The sequence below is a fragment of the Triturus cristatus genome, chromosome 2_2, assembly GCF_964204655.1.
Source record: "Triturus cristatus chromosome 2_2, aTriCri1.1, whole genome shotgun sequence".
NCBI lineage: Eukaryota > Metazoa > Chordata > Amphibia > Caudata > Salamandridae > Triturus > Triturus cristatus.
Genome location: NC_140582.1, coordinates 284,805,908 through 284,820,995, shown reverse-complemented (window position 1 = coordinate 284,820,995; position 15,088 = coordinate 284,805,908). Strand labels below are relative to the sequence as shown.

Here is a 15,088-nt window from a genome sequence, read left to right as displayed (position 1 = left end):
GATTTGTTACATCTTTCTAAAGACCTCATGCATATTGGTTACACGGGAAGGCGGTGAAGGCGCACAAAGCCGTTAGCGCATTGAATTCCATGGCTGTCTTCCCGGTACAGAGGTAACAGCCCAGAGATCGGTGGGCACAGATTTCAATGGCTTTAGAGAGTATGAGCTTGATTTAGATTTTGGCGGATGGGATACTCCGTCACAATGGCTATACAGTCCACCAAAATATAAATCCCATAATACCCTATAGGATTTATATTTCAGCAGACGGGATATCCATCTCTGTTGTGAAGGATAACCAGTCCACCGAAATCTAAGTTAGGAACTATAACAAAATTACATTGAGTAGCTAGCTTGCATGTCTTTTGTAGGTGGTGGCATACCGTGTGTACATTTTTTGAGGGAAAAAGTACCCGTTTTAGCTTACTCCTAAACCTACATTTACCCCACACCAGATTTTTCGTATTTTGAATAGCTTTTGAAGCTATATTTATATTGAGTGAAACATGGGTAGTTGGGCTTTTAAGAATACATTTCTACTGGATGTACCCTGGTTTACACGCACAATATTCAAAAGCCATGGTGTTCGCTACTGTAAAAACTGAAATATAAAAATTGTTCCACTTGAGCTTTCAGATCTCCAGGGCAAATGGAAATATTGCATGCGAGCTTCTCGTGCATGTTTCGTGATGTTGCACTGGGCACATTTAAAGATCCTTATTTACATGAAATACATATGTAAAATAAACAAAACAACAGATGGCTATGCTGCATGGGGGGTTTCCCTGGGAACGGAATCCACTGAGGTGCCAATTTTCAAGAGTGTGCGCATTATTCAATTAGCCGACATCACTCCGAGGCTCCGGGGCGCGTGCCACGGTTTACTGCTTCAGCCAAAGAGCTGGAATCCTGTGTTCTTCTCCAAAAGGCGCGCGGCCTGTGTGCTTATCGTTGCTTTTTGTTTCTCCATTTTGATATGAGCAATTTAGGCTGTCAGCGTATAGCAAAACCAAGGGAACAAAACTGACAGTCAACGTGTCAGTGAATTAAGTGTCTTAGACAGATTGGACAGCGCAAGTGAAGGCGCTTAATTTTCAGATTTTGTTTCCCTCAGGACACCCCAGTGCAGCAAATGTTTACTGCACTCGAAGAGTATTTGCTAAAAAGAGCCGGCGAATTCAAGGGTTAGGTTTTGTTAACAGTCTGAGCAAGCTTGATCAGTTTGCAATAGCCAAATACAGTGGCGTAACACAAAATTATGCAAGTGGTGTAACTAGGGCCGGACTGGCCGTAGCGGGCACCAGGCGTTTCCCCCGTGGGCCGCCAGGGTGGTGGATGGTTTTGAGACCCTCGGTGGCCGTTTTTGGTACAGGGACATTTTTGCAGCATAGCTGCAATATCTGCCCTGTAACAAAATCGTCCGTAACCGGCCCTGGGAAACCCCCCCAACTCCCTGGTGGGGGCGGCCGAGGACTTTGCCAGGGCCGGTTTTGGTTCCCAGTCTGGCCCTGGGCGTACCGAAACTTGAGGGGGGCCCCTCCAAAGTGCATGGAGTGGCCCCCTTCCGGACTTACTTGGGAGCTCACTGCGCTGAGGGGACCCCCTGGAGCTCAGGGGCCCACCCTCACTGCGGGGGCTGCGGGGGCAATTGTTACGCCACTAAATTATGCCCCCACCGCGGAAAGTGATGCGGGGCTCTCGGGTCTAGGTGGCCCATTGAAGGTTTGGGGGCCCTTGGAGGATTGGGGAACCCTGCACCACCGGGGCTGCAGGGGCCTGTGTTATGCCACTGGCAAAATAGCTAGCAAATCACTGGCTAGGCAGGGAAAGAGCGGAGAAAGGCAAATAGGGTGTGATATGTCAAGAACAAAAACCTGCACATTATCAGGGTATTTATTGAACCTATCAGGCCTTTACTGCGCCCTTCTTACGAGTTGGCCATGGTGTGATCCACGCATAATTTAACCTTATAATTTTGTTGTAGGAATTATAAATGGAAAAATGCTAACAAAGATATGTTTGCCGTACATTTAGCAATGTCATTATGGTTTTAATATTAACCGATATTTGTCAGCACCAGTTGTGAATGGAACCAGAGCGGGTAAGTGGTTGAATGCATCATCTTAGGTGTAGAACCATAGGATGTCACATAACCAGAAGCACGCAAGATGGAAGCTGACAGCAAAACCTATCCTGTTAACGAGGAGCATTGTGACCAAGCACTGGATGTCCCACCAGCACGGGGGTGGATATTTCGAACAGTGTGCCATACAGTGAAAGGGGTGCACTGTGTTTAAGTGCAATTAAATATTGGACATTGGGAGAGAGAGACCATTGTTTAGATCAGAGTTGTGGCTTAGCTTCCAAAAGGACCAAACAATCTGAACAGTAGAGTTAACCTGGTGTCTATGAGGAAACCTTGGCTCACGATTGGTAGTGAGGTTCAGGAAACTAGGCTTTCTGTGAAGAAAGTGTGCGAGATAGTCGGATAATAACTTGCCATATAGGAACATATATTCAGAATATGGAGAACCTAAAAGAACAAGCCAAGTTAGTTAAAGAGACGGCTATGTTACAAAAAAGGTCAAGTTATCCACGAGACAAAATGTAAAAAGTGAATCTGTAAAACCATGAACATTTCCAAAGAATGTGTCATAAACACTCAAACGTTAATCTAAGATTCAAGTTCAGTTCAAATGTGAATTACAAATCAAATCAGTGGGCGTAAGCATATTGTCTCACCCATGAAGGGCACATGGGGAGCCAGTCTGGAGGCTCAAGGCACAGGATGCGGCCATTCATGCCCAGCTTCCTATCTTGAAAAAGTTGAATGGTCACTATGAAAATATTGAAAACTAAAGAACAAAGTAGGCATACCATTGCTGAGTCACCTGACTCAAAGTTTCTGGAAAAAAACGATGCAGCTTCAGTGAGACAATGCCACATGTGTGGCGAACCCTGAGGGGCTGCTCAAAGACGTTGGCTCCAGATGTCACAGTGCAGATGTTTGCATATAAGTGCAGTAAGCCAGGAGTGGCCCGTGCAGGTAAGAGCTGTTGGGCAGTGGGGCAGGGTGGGAGAGCTGACTCGACAGATGACGGCGAGGGAAAATTAAATAATTAATTAATTCACCGCTCTTACCTGCACGGGCTACTCCTGCAGTTGGCGCTTGGGGCTTTGGTTTGATGCTGTTTCAAAGGCTTTGGCATGGTTCAAATATCAACTCTATGCAGACGGTATTGGTGGCTCAATGACTGAAACTGCAAAGATGTGCTGAAAACGCCATAGTGCAGTTTGCCAGGGTTTGATCACAGAACCGCGTCGCCTTAAAAATTATCACTGAGTGGATTCCTCCTGTAAAAGGCTCTTCCTAGCCCCCTCAGCACCCAGGCTCCAAACCGAAGATCTACCTAAGTCTAAAGAGCACCTTCCTCAAGCAGTCTCATTTAAGCTGTCTAGCACTCAAGTACCTGTTTCAAGATCATTCCGCAGGCAGTCTTTTCTCAGGAGATGATTTCAGATGTGTCCAAGGCAGGAACTTGTTATAAGCTGCAATGGTTCTGTTGGGTAACACAATTCTTAGCCAAAACAATTGTGAGATGTCGAACTATTCAACATCTATTTTAAAAGGGGACACAATATGATCCCTTTATTTACCACAAAAAGGGGTGTTACTTTTAGTTTTCCCCTACCATCGAAAGAGAAAATCTTCACATCACTTAATGAAAAACCACAACTCAACACACAATAACACAAACATCTTGTGATATTTAGGTATATTCAAAGTCATATACGAAGTTTTTATATCAGAAAAATCATTCCTTTCTTAATTTATATATGTTTGTTTTTTTATACTGCTGTCCAAAACATATATTAAATTACATAACCTGACTCAATGACATTGTGATCCATAGTGAAAAATGCAAATCAAACACTGATACAACCATGGAGGCAGTGGAATCCTACAGCGGCTAGCTGCTGCCCTATATGAAGAACCATTATAGCTTATACCATGGAAAACCCATGGTCTGAGGGACACCCCATTATTTTTAATGGTTTAAATGCAGGAACTTGGCTCTAGCAGTTCTGCAGAAGAAAAGAAGTAGAGTTCTGCTGGCAGAGGGTGAAGATAAATCTGGAGACAATTCTCTTTCATACTCTGACAGGTAGTCAGAAATTCTCCCTTGTAGGCAAGCCGGGAAGAATTCTGTTCTTCTTCAGTAATTCAGTGGATTCAAGCATGCTGTATTAAAAGTTCAACAAGTTTACTAATGGTGGGGATCCCTAAACTAGTCCTAACAACCCCCACATACATCACTCCTATGTCTGGTAGAGTATGGCAACCCTCCAACTCAGATCATATTCATTCACGTACCGAGAGATCAAGACAGTGAGACCTTGTTTCAGCTGCAAAGAACTCTTGTTTAACTTCCAACTCAACACACCCCTCCCACGTCAGCCCCCTGAAATACACAGTAAAACCTCTTCTTCAATAAACACTTGGCCTGAGCCTTCCACAGACAAAGGGTCCCAGTAAGTTTTCCTGGTCTGCAGTCTGAATAGAGATGGGTATTGTAGATTCTTTTCAGAAGCAAATGTTGATACTTAGAGGCCACAGGCAGCAAGACTGGGAACCGCTGCCGGCCCTGGCAATTAATTTTAACCGGCTGCGGGGGGAGGGGCGGAGGTGCTGATCGGAAACACTGCTGCTGCTTTTGGTACAGGGTGCAGATATTGTGCGAAACTGGCCACCTGTACCACAAACGACCCCCACAGGTCCAAGACCAGCCCCCACCCTTCTGGCCCACCGAGAAAATGCCCGGAGCCCGCTAAGGCCAGTCCGGCCCTGCAGGATGCTCCTTCTCCCTCATATTTTGCATCGTGTGAGAGCCCCTTTGGAGTGGCTGCAGGACAACAGAGCACTTACGAGGACTGAAGTATAAGTACTTTTAAACATAAATGTGAAGGGCATTGAAATGCACTACCGCTGGTAATATTGCTTGTTATATCTAATACCTACCACACTTGCTCTGGATAACTGGAATCTAAATCTATCATTGGCCTTTCCAAGGATATTTGCCTGCATCCTGTGAGTTTAGTTTGATCACATTTTAAAATCTCAGTTATAATTTGAATGTCACATAAAACTGTTCTTGGACGTGAATATGTACCTGCACCAGCGACTGACAGGAAACTAGGTAGTATAAAACCACATATTGTGATTAAGGATGGTTGGGAGTAGACACATCCATTGACGACCTCTACTGCTACACACTTCTGTACTGTTTACAGCTTCACTTAGAACCTGCACACAGAGAATTATCATACACAAGACACTGTATGTCAATGTATTGTATAAACAGAACACACGACTGGGCACATCTGTAATCTGCAATCACAGCACAGGTCAAATTAGATAATATTCAGGACAAAAGATATAGATACTAATGCCAAAAGATTGATTTCCTCACTAGCTACATTTATTGGTAGTTTTTATGTTCATAGCTGTGAAGATAATAATTGTTCCACTTTATTTAAGGGTCCCGTTACACATTTCCTGTGTAGATCATTCCCTTGTAAAGACATTACAGGTATTTCTCACACGCTCACAGAAAAGCATCACTGCATGACCTTCTCTCTCATCATCCAATATAATTTCCTGGTCACTTGTTGCCCTGATAGGTTCCTCAGCTGCTCTCTGTGTGCGTTGCCGAATTTCTTGTCGTTTACAGCTCCACAAATTGAGGCCCGGATTTAAAAAGATTTTGCGTAAGGGTTACATCACTTTTGTGGTAAAGCCCCGATGCAAAAACCATTTTGGCATTTATTAAGCAACGTAAAGTCGTTGTAATGACCGTGTTGTATTGGAACGCGATGTAATAGCATGCGATGTAACATGCTATTTTCCTTTGCAGTGGGTAGGAGTTACATGGGTGGAGCATGAGCATTCCTGTGAATCCAACCCATGTATTTTGGCTAAGACTTGTAAACCTTGGCTTGTGCTAAACTGGTGGCCTACCCGACAGAGTCGTAATGAGGGGAAATGTCTGTATTTCTCTTTGTTACTTCTTCTTTCTAAGCGTGATGCATTCTTCCTCTTAGGATTGTTTCTGTGCATTTTTTTTGTAAGCACAGAGAACACAAGCAAAATTAGAGAAGGAATGAGATAGATGTGGGCTAAAAAAACAGCATATTTTTCAATGGGTTAGTCATATAGAAAAGATGAGATGAGATGAGTGGGAAACATATTCCTTCAGCATCACACAAATCTATCATTTCCTACTGCCTGGGACATCAACCCTCAAGTCTGTAGAATGTCAAGGTTATTGTGCTTCAGGCACAGTGTGAAATCTAATATTCATTTGCTTTGATCTTACACTGCGCTGTGCATGCACGTCATCTTACGGGTCCTCAATGTTTCCACCCACACGCCCAGACTTCACATCTCAAGCGGATCTATTAAACATCAAGAGGACTCAGGGCCGGACTGGCTATCGGGCGTTTTTTGTTGTTGTGGCAGGGTGGGATTGGGTTCATGCAGAGGGGGCTGATTTTGTTGTTGGGGAACTGCGGGTGCTTCTAAATGAACAATACAAAACAAATAGCTTTTAAGCGTACTTTTTAAAACACTTGTTTTGCATTGTTTATTAAGAAAAGCCCGGTAGCCAGTCCGGCCCTGGGCGGACTTACTAAATTAGTTGAATTACTCAACTATGCCCTGTACACAATTTACCATCGAGTCCTTAAATACGTACTTGTGAATAAAAATAAGGAATTATTTTACAGAGACAGTATAACTCAAATTACCTTATAAATTTGCTTTAACCTCACTGCTCGTCTCCTTCTTCATTGTTTAATATGTGAGAGGATTACAACGGCAGTGATAAATGAGATCCTCTGAAAAATGTTTGCATTATTTGAACCATGTCTCCCAACTTCTTGCTTCCCATCCCTGTCCATCAAACAGTAGCGGAGACCTGAGTGAATTTAGAGGAAGGATACGACCTGCCACGTTGGTTAATTTCAAAGCTTCAACAAGGACAAATTGATGTACATCCGCAATCAATAGCCCAAAGTTAATGCAAAGAGGTAACAGAGAAAGATGAGCCTGGGCTTCTTAACAGAGAAGACAGGACCAACCAATGCATCAATCCTGTGAGCAAGGAGGCGTGCACTAGGTCCTGGGAGGAAGGGCCTCAAACAAAGGTCAGATCAGCGACGGCTTGCAACTTTTCGAACAGCATTAGTGCCAAGGCTAAGTAGAACATTTGCAGATGGGCGTATAAGATCTTCAAATAAGGAGCACGCACATTTTAATGAGATAGCAATGTGTATCTGACACCGGGCATGCCTATTTAGAAGCTGTCTGTATTGTTTGAAATGTGGAAGCTGCCTGTACTGTTCCAACAACACCGATTGCTTTGGACATATAATTCCGTAAAAAAATAGACTCAAGTGGTGAACACCTAGAGATGGCTTAGCTGTTCCTAAATGAGTCCCCAAATATATTCAATTTCTAATTTTTCGTTCAAGATCTATAGAGCTGCCCTGTCCCATCTTAAAGAAATCAATACCTTATTTTAAATATATAATCAAACACAAAAATGAATCCGCATACATCATCAGCACGGCTGCTAGTTGGCTTTGCCCCAGCGTGGAAAGCAATTTTCTCTTAAAAAGTGTAAGTTAGGAAACTAATTGTTCAAGAACTGCTTTACTGATATACAAAGTAAGAAATACAAACACTGTTGTTGTGGAGAAGCTATAAACAGCGGAAGAAGGCTTGCTTGGTCATACAAAACAATCCTCAAGTGACTTTGGAGTTCCTTCTTTGAATAAGTTGTCCTTGATACACAAATCTTTATTGGTGGTTTATCAGGGCAACCATTGCAAAACTATACAGCCAGCCAAGTAGCCCCTCGTACAGCAAACCTAGGTAGAACTAGATATATCTTTTGAATGTTCCCTCTGCCTTGCATGCTAAGACGCCTCCAGCTTGACCATTACCCAGCATTTTAATTTATAAAGGGACTGTGGAAGAGGATATCCACCTAAGACATGATTCACAAAGGCATGCATTGAATCTCTGCTGCTTGCTGGGGCAATGACGCACTACTCTCCGGTGATACACAGTGAAAAAAAAGTGTTTGCCCTCACACTGCAACTCAGACACTCCAACTTATTACATGGCAGCGGGAAATCATCTTAGTTTCTCTTATAGACCTGAACGTATATATTCTGACAGCAGCTTGAAAAAAGATTGAATGGTGTTTTTAATAAAGATTGACATTCCAGAGACAGGATTGTGGCTGAGATATCATACTATTCTTCCTGCTGTTTGCTGAAAAGTCATTTCTCTCTGCTATCCATGCTACACATTGTTCAAAGCAGCCTCAGGCACCATTTGATGTGTTGTGAGAGTGTATCTTTGCTGGAGGTATGTGGAATATTATCCCTGCCGAACACATGTACTCTCAAATTAGGGTTAGGGGATGCAGAGTTGTGTGTAACTGAACAGTGTATGTATCAGTTTTCACTTGCTATAAACAGTACTCGTGGTATGGGCACCTGTCCCTCTGAACCCCTGAAAGCATGAAAATGAGAATTCTAGGAATTTAATGACAGATTGCTTCACCAGGTCAAAATCTGTTAGTAGAAGGATTACACTATAAAGCAAAAGTTGCAATATTTGGCATGGTGACAGCAAAAGGACAAGGCAGAGTTTGCGAATTTGACCAACATGAGCGGGGACAGGAAGAAACAGAAATTGTCCAGAAAAGCATGGCTATTTCCCAGGACTTCCTTTGATAGTTCAAAACGCTTGCTCTTCTTAGAGTATGCAATGTCACACTGGGTTCCTTAAAATAGGGCAGATTTTTTTCTGCAGAAAAAGGAGAGAAATGTAAAGGTAGAGATAAAGGTAATTTTATCCCTTTATAGTTTGGCCACAGTGAAAATCCCATTCACAACAGCAGGGCTCCCATATGGAGACATTCAGTGAACTGGAAAAAGTCCCAGCAAAGGCCACATTGTTAATGAAAGTAAAGGGAGCTTGAGTTATGACGCGGTTGACTATTTGAAGTTGGTGCATCCATAAGTAGTGGTAAAAAAGTACGGGCAAAAACATTAGAAAAGGAGGAAGTGAGTAGAATTGAGTACCACCTTCCCAAATACATTACAGATGCAATCAAATGTCATCAGTGAACTAAAGAACAATACAGATAACAGCGAGAATCGAATCCTGGAAGTAAATAGATTTTCTTTTAACATCCCTTTAAGAGGGGTTTTCATGGAGGAAAGAGCTATCTGAGAAATAGGGTCCGCTCACCAGTAGTACCCACATCCTCATAGGCTATTTCTCCATTGAGAGGACGCGATCCCCACGGCTCACCAGCAACGTTATTTACGAATGTTTATTTAAGCAACATCGCTACGATAAAACTGATTCACCAGTATCAGTGTGAGATTCCTGCAACATTGTTTCTATGCACCGTGCTGCGAGCGACGTTAACAGCCATCTCTCGACCATCGGTTAACAGATTATAAGTTTGAAATCACTAAAAGAATCGACTCATCTTAAAATTCAGAAATTTTGCTATTCAGTCCTTTATCACCGTGTTTGGAGTTACCTTATTACATTTATCGTCAAATCACGCGCCAGGCCCCTCGGACAAGAGAAACGCATAAAACTTACGCCCTGAAGAAGGTGGCACCCTCATTGTTGGGTGATTGCACCGAAATGCGCGTTGGCGTGTCCGACTGTGTTGTTTGGTTATTTCCATTAATCCTAACAGTGCATATCAACTACCCGAGGAGAGTTTCTCTGTGTATATATAATTTTTAACGCGGTGAAAATGTACATGCAGTGAATTGATTGGTTGTGTTAGGTTGAATGTTTTGTCTGATGAGTATGAATGTGAGATAATTGTTTATATACCCCTCTTACTTCTCTGATGGGGCCTACCTTGGTTTTTGTATACATTCTCAAAGATCAAATCTAATTGTGTTTGGTGATTTTGCTTTTTGTATTTATATCAATATAATCATTGAATAAATATTATAATTTTTCAACATATTTTTGGTGTGCTCTCTTCCAAATGGTCTAGCCAGAGCAACTCTGAGGGTTATATATCAGTAAGATTCATTCTATATTTTATTATTTAGACAGGTAGAGCAAAACTTGTGTTTTTGGTACCCACATCCTCAGTCAGTGTTTTCAAGCTCATATTGGATGAGCTTGCAGCAAAGAATAGAAGAGCTTGGATCAAGGCATGGCAGACTTAAGTTTTTGTTTTGTTCTTGTTCAGTTTTATATAGTGCAAACCCAACCTGAAGGTATTGGAGCGCATTACATGAGCACCAGTTGCATTACACATGGGCACATTCATATTTGGTAGGCACAGGGAGATTAAGTGATTTGCTCAGAATCACAGGATGTTGAGCCAATGTTGAGATTTGAACCTGGTTGCCATCTGGCGTGGGCGATCATATAATGTTTCACCTCTGTGGCACGCATGCGTCACTTAAGAACTAGGGTTGCTGTCCATGTGAAATTGAAGGCTTTTTTAAAGCTTTTCATTATGAATTTCCCATTTTCACCATCTGTTTGTAATTAGGGTATCTTTCCTTCCTGACTGCTCACTGCTGTGAGACATTTCTGCTTGAACAAACTTTCTCGTAAAAGAAAGTTTAACGCTGAGGTTATGGAATAACGAAAAAGGAAATTATGTAAACTGCAGGTAACCCGATAATAGGAATCCTTGGAGGATTACACTCATGTAATGGAAATTATGCAATTGTCCACACAAACTCCTCCACTGCATCTCCCGACACTCCCTTTCACTCTCTCAGAAACACTCATTCTGGGAACCGCGGCTTTCAAATAACACCCCGCTAGTTACCAATCCTTTCCTGATTGCACTCCCAAACTCTGAAACCCCACCACACCCCACACCCCCTCACCTCAACCTCTGTTTCTTACCAGGCTCCTTTTTTCAATTTCACACTCCCCAACAACCAGAACCTCTATTTTGAGCCCCACCACTTTGTAAATATGTATATATACCCTGGCTGTCCCTCCTAATGAAAACTGTAACATTGACCTTTACATCTTTGCAGATTTTCTTACAATCCTCCTCATCATCTACTCTCAATTTTACCTCTCTACTTCTGCACTGTTCATTCTGTGTGAACATCACTTTTAGATGTATATATTTTTCTTTTAGTGATGCCACTTGCTCCCCTCTGGACAGCTTCTTTGTTCATAATTTTACGTTGCCATATTTATGTCTACTTTCATATTTATGCCTACTTACAATGTTCTTGTCTGTAGTGATGTGTCAACTTTGAGCCTTGTCTGTAGTATACCAAACTTCACAAATAAATCAATAGGGCTCATTATATTGTGCTAGCTGGAGTCATGGTAAGTGATTACTATGATCACATTTGAGGGGAAAAAAATAATGGTTGTATCTGTTGTGTGAAAAATGGCAGACTGTGACCGTGCTCCACAAAGATAACCTTTCTTGGTTCAAGCCACATCCCGGAATATGGCAAAACTGTACCAGCCTGGATTTTAAAAGAAAATATCTTTGTTAACAATACAACAAATCAACATGGACACCCTGGCTTTGGTTTCTAATGGTGGTCCTTAAAATGGATACCCCCTTACGATTCTGAAGCTTCAAGCCCAGTTTTGTTTTAGGCTGCAGGCAAACTCGCTGCCTGATAATCGATTAGTGCAGTAGGGTACTCAATATCTACACAGTTGCAGTGATTTTTGTGTAATCAATCTGTGACGGATGATGACTCAAAAACTCATTTTTTGTAATAGATTACTTAAGGAAAGAAGTCTGGCTTAAGAAAAATAATAGTGACCTTGACAAACGAAGTTGTTTTTAATATTCAGAAGGGAGTCGAAAATGACGAAAAGTGATGGAGCAGTGGTGAGCTCTAATAGTACTGTCACTGTAGACTACTATAAATCCATTTATGTTGTTACATGATGCATGCTACCATGGAAGATCTCAATAACAGGCAAGGTTATCTTCCTATAAACAGATGGTTTCAAATAGTGATCTATTTTATTATATTGTATAATGGTATATTGTAATTTATTGCTTATAGCATGCTGTGCATTTGTGGATGGATATGGGAAAGTATCGATCAGGTTTCCTGCCAGGACACAATACTGGAAGCACTTTCAATCACAACCAAAATTAAATCATACTGTCACTGAACAGGGTAAAGCAAATGCCTCTTCCTACTCTTTTGACAGTGGTGCCATCTGCTGTATGATATTATTTCATACATATTTATATGGCACACATACTTTCATCGGTATAACCTTGCAGGTCCTTTTCTACTCAGTAACCAGGTTTCAAGGATTCAACAACCGACTAAGTCTGTTGTTGTTTGTGAGTTTCAGGAGGTCGTGTAAGAACATCTGAAGTTTTGTGGTTGATATCTAGATGAGTTTTAAGTCTGTTGGGTGTAGCTGCAAGTGTGGCCCGTGTGCTGTCTGGGTGACTTGGCTTCCCAATGGGCATTCATCTATTCCTATCAATCTCAACCCGTACCACCTCCTGGAGCTCCTGGTGTCAGTTCCAGGTTTGCATAGGATCATGGCCTCTGTGAGAACCACCCTTACACTTTGACTGCAGTCATTGTAGGCATGTTCATTGTGTCACTTGCCTACATTACAGCAATAGACTACAAAATAAACCCCAACACAGCAGGATCCAACTCAAGGCACAGTTTTTTGGGAAAAGAAACATACAGTTTTTAATTCTGGCCTTTCTAATTTACAATATAAAATATTAAATCTACAGATGCCATTGACATGTTAAAACCCGCCAGTAGGTCGGAGTGCCCATCAGCCGCAACGCACTCTCCTACATTGCGTGGGGAATGCAAGTCTTCCGGAAGTGCTTAAGTATTAGTGTGTTTGTATATTTTTTGTATAGTGCGCATATGCCACAAAAAGTCAAGCTTATGTAGGAAACAACCAAAAACAATAGCAAGAAGACGCAGGAGTAAAATAGAAATTGAATTGATTATAGAATAAAATAGTGTATAGTCTAACAGTTTTTATACCAACTGGAATAAATTAGGACATTTGGTTCCAAAGATGTTCTTCCATTAAAAAGTGATTTTTCTGAAGTCCACAGGCTCATCAAAGATTAGCCACCATCCACCCCTCAGCACATGGAGAAACCGTCCAGCGTTTCAAATATCACACCTACCTGCTGTGCTCCTGCAAAGCGCTGAGTGCTCCACAATGCTGTCTTCGCTTGACCTTAGACTGACCTACCGTGATGATATTTTCCTATTGCTATCTGAGTGACTCGGCATGTTATTGCTAATAAAAGTTTTCCTCTGAAGTCTCGACCGTCAGAGTCCCTACAGACAGAGTCCATTAACACATCACATGCTTTTCACTGTCTCGCGAGTTCCAGCAGCCTCCATTCCATCTGGATAATGACAGGTAGAACTTCTACTGCTTTTAGGTGACATCCCCTGACAGTGTGCCTCCATGTGACACGTTTATTAGCAATACATTTAACAATCCGGCAAATTCAAGTACTCATATTATGGTACCACAATATAGTAACCGGAATATCGTCTGACAAAAAAATCCTAATTGTCAATTACAAAAATATCGCCACAATATATTTGATAATACACGATCTACACCCAATAGGGCAAAATCTATGTAAATGATATTTAGGACATAATTTATACTTGCTGATCAAATTATGAGGTAAAAACCTTTACCGAGCGTGAAAATTACCCGAGATGCAGGCTTCCAATTTCTGTCTTTTTTATTAAATTCCTAAAACTATAATGAACAAAATGAAGATGTCCAACTCTACAATCATGAAAAATGAAGAGGTAAAGCTACTCTTCAATTAAAGTTTCCATCATAAACATGGTAAAATGAGGTATGTTTGATGTATAATGCACCACAACATTTGTCATAAACGTTCTAGCTCTAAAATGCCTCGTCATTTGTGGTAATCTGGAGGATAAAGGTAACACCGCCCAGTCACTTTCCAGCCATTTTCAAGCAAGGTGATTGGAACAGTGCTGTTGGATCAGAGACTAAGGGCCCTATTTGGAGGTTGGTGCATGGGATACTCTATCGGAAACATGATAGATTCCCCGTACACCATATTATGAGTGCCATATGCCCTATGGCACTTGTAATACAGTGGGCAGGATATTCATTACGTTTAGATGGATAATCCCTTCTGCCAAACTCTAAATCAGGCCATAGCTCTTTGGCTGACTCACAGCTCATTTTATCCCTATCAGCCTAGCCTTTTCAAGACTAAGGGCCGTATTACGAGTCTGGAGGTGCATGGACTGCCAGACTTGTGGAGGCGTGGCAGTGGCAGTCTTCCAACTGCCCTATTCCGACCTGGGCAGTTGGGCCACCCTGAGGTCATTGAAACCACCAGGAATCAGAGACCCCTGGAAGCAGCGTGGTGGTCTTAAGGCCACAATATGCTTGGTGGGGATATCACGAGTTTTCTCACAGCCACAGTTTTCATGGCGGTGCGACCTTCATGAAAAGTGTGGCTGTGAGGAAACAAAAAGCCTCTGCGCCTTGGGGTGCATTTAAGGGGGCACATGTGCATGCACCCAAGTATCTGCATGGCATGGACTGCAGCAGTCCATTACGTGCAGGTACTGATCTTCATGTTCCCATTGCAGTGCCTATTCTATAGGCACTGCCGTGGGAATGTGAAATAGCCGCCTGCCAGACAGGAGACAATCCTTAATCTGGTGGGCGGTTCAACCACGGGCTTGGCAATGTAAGATCGGGTCAGTACTGCTCCCGCACTGCCAAACTCATAATAAGGCCCTAAACCACCCTACCTACAACGACTGTTCGGGATGCGGGGACCGGAGGGGTGCTCAGCATTAATAGCCCCTGATTTACCAAAGGTCATCAGTGGGACAGAGCTCTGTATTGTGTCAACTCGGAGAGGAATTCTGTGATTAGCATGCTCTCATTTTTGTTCTACTAAGTTCGAAAAACCGCTGAAGTCATAGGTCAAAGCACTGATTATAGATTAAAAAA

The 15,088-nt window shown here is 42.2% G+C and overlaps 2 protein-coding genes across 4 annotated transcripts in view; one reads left to right on the top strand and one right to left on the bottom strand.

Moving 5' to 3' along the window:
* The window catches only part of LINGO2 (leucine rich repeat and Ig domain containing 2), a 3,888,832-nt gene that overhangs the window by 216,459 nt on the left and 3,657,285 nt on the right, over positions 1-15,088 (bottom strand). The window lies entirely within an intron of this gene.
* Positions 1-15,088, top strand: part of LOC146862148 (uncharacterized) — a 750,218-nt gene that overhangs the window by 697,031 nt on the left and 38,099 nt on the right. The gene's annotated exons all lie outside the window — the stretch shown is intronic.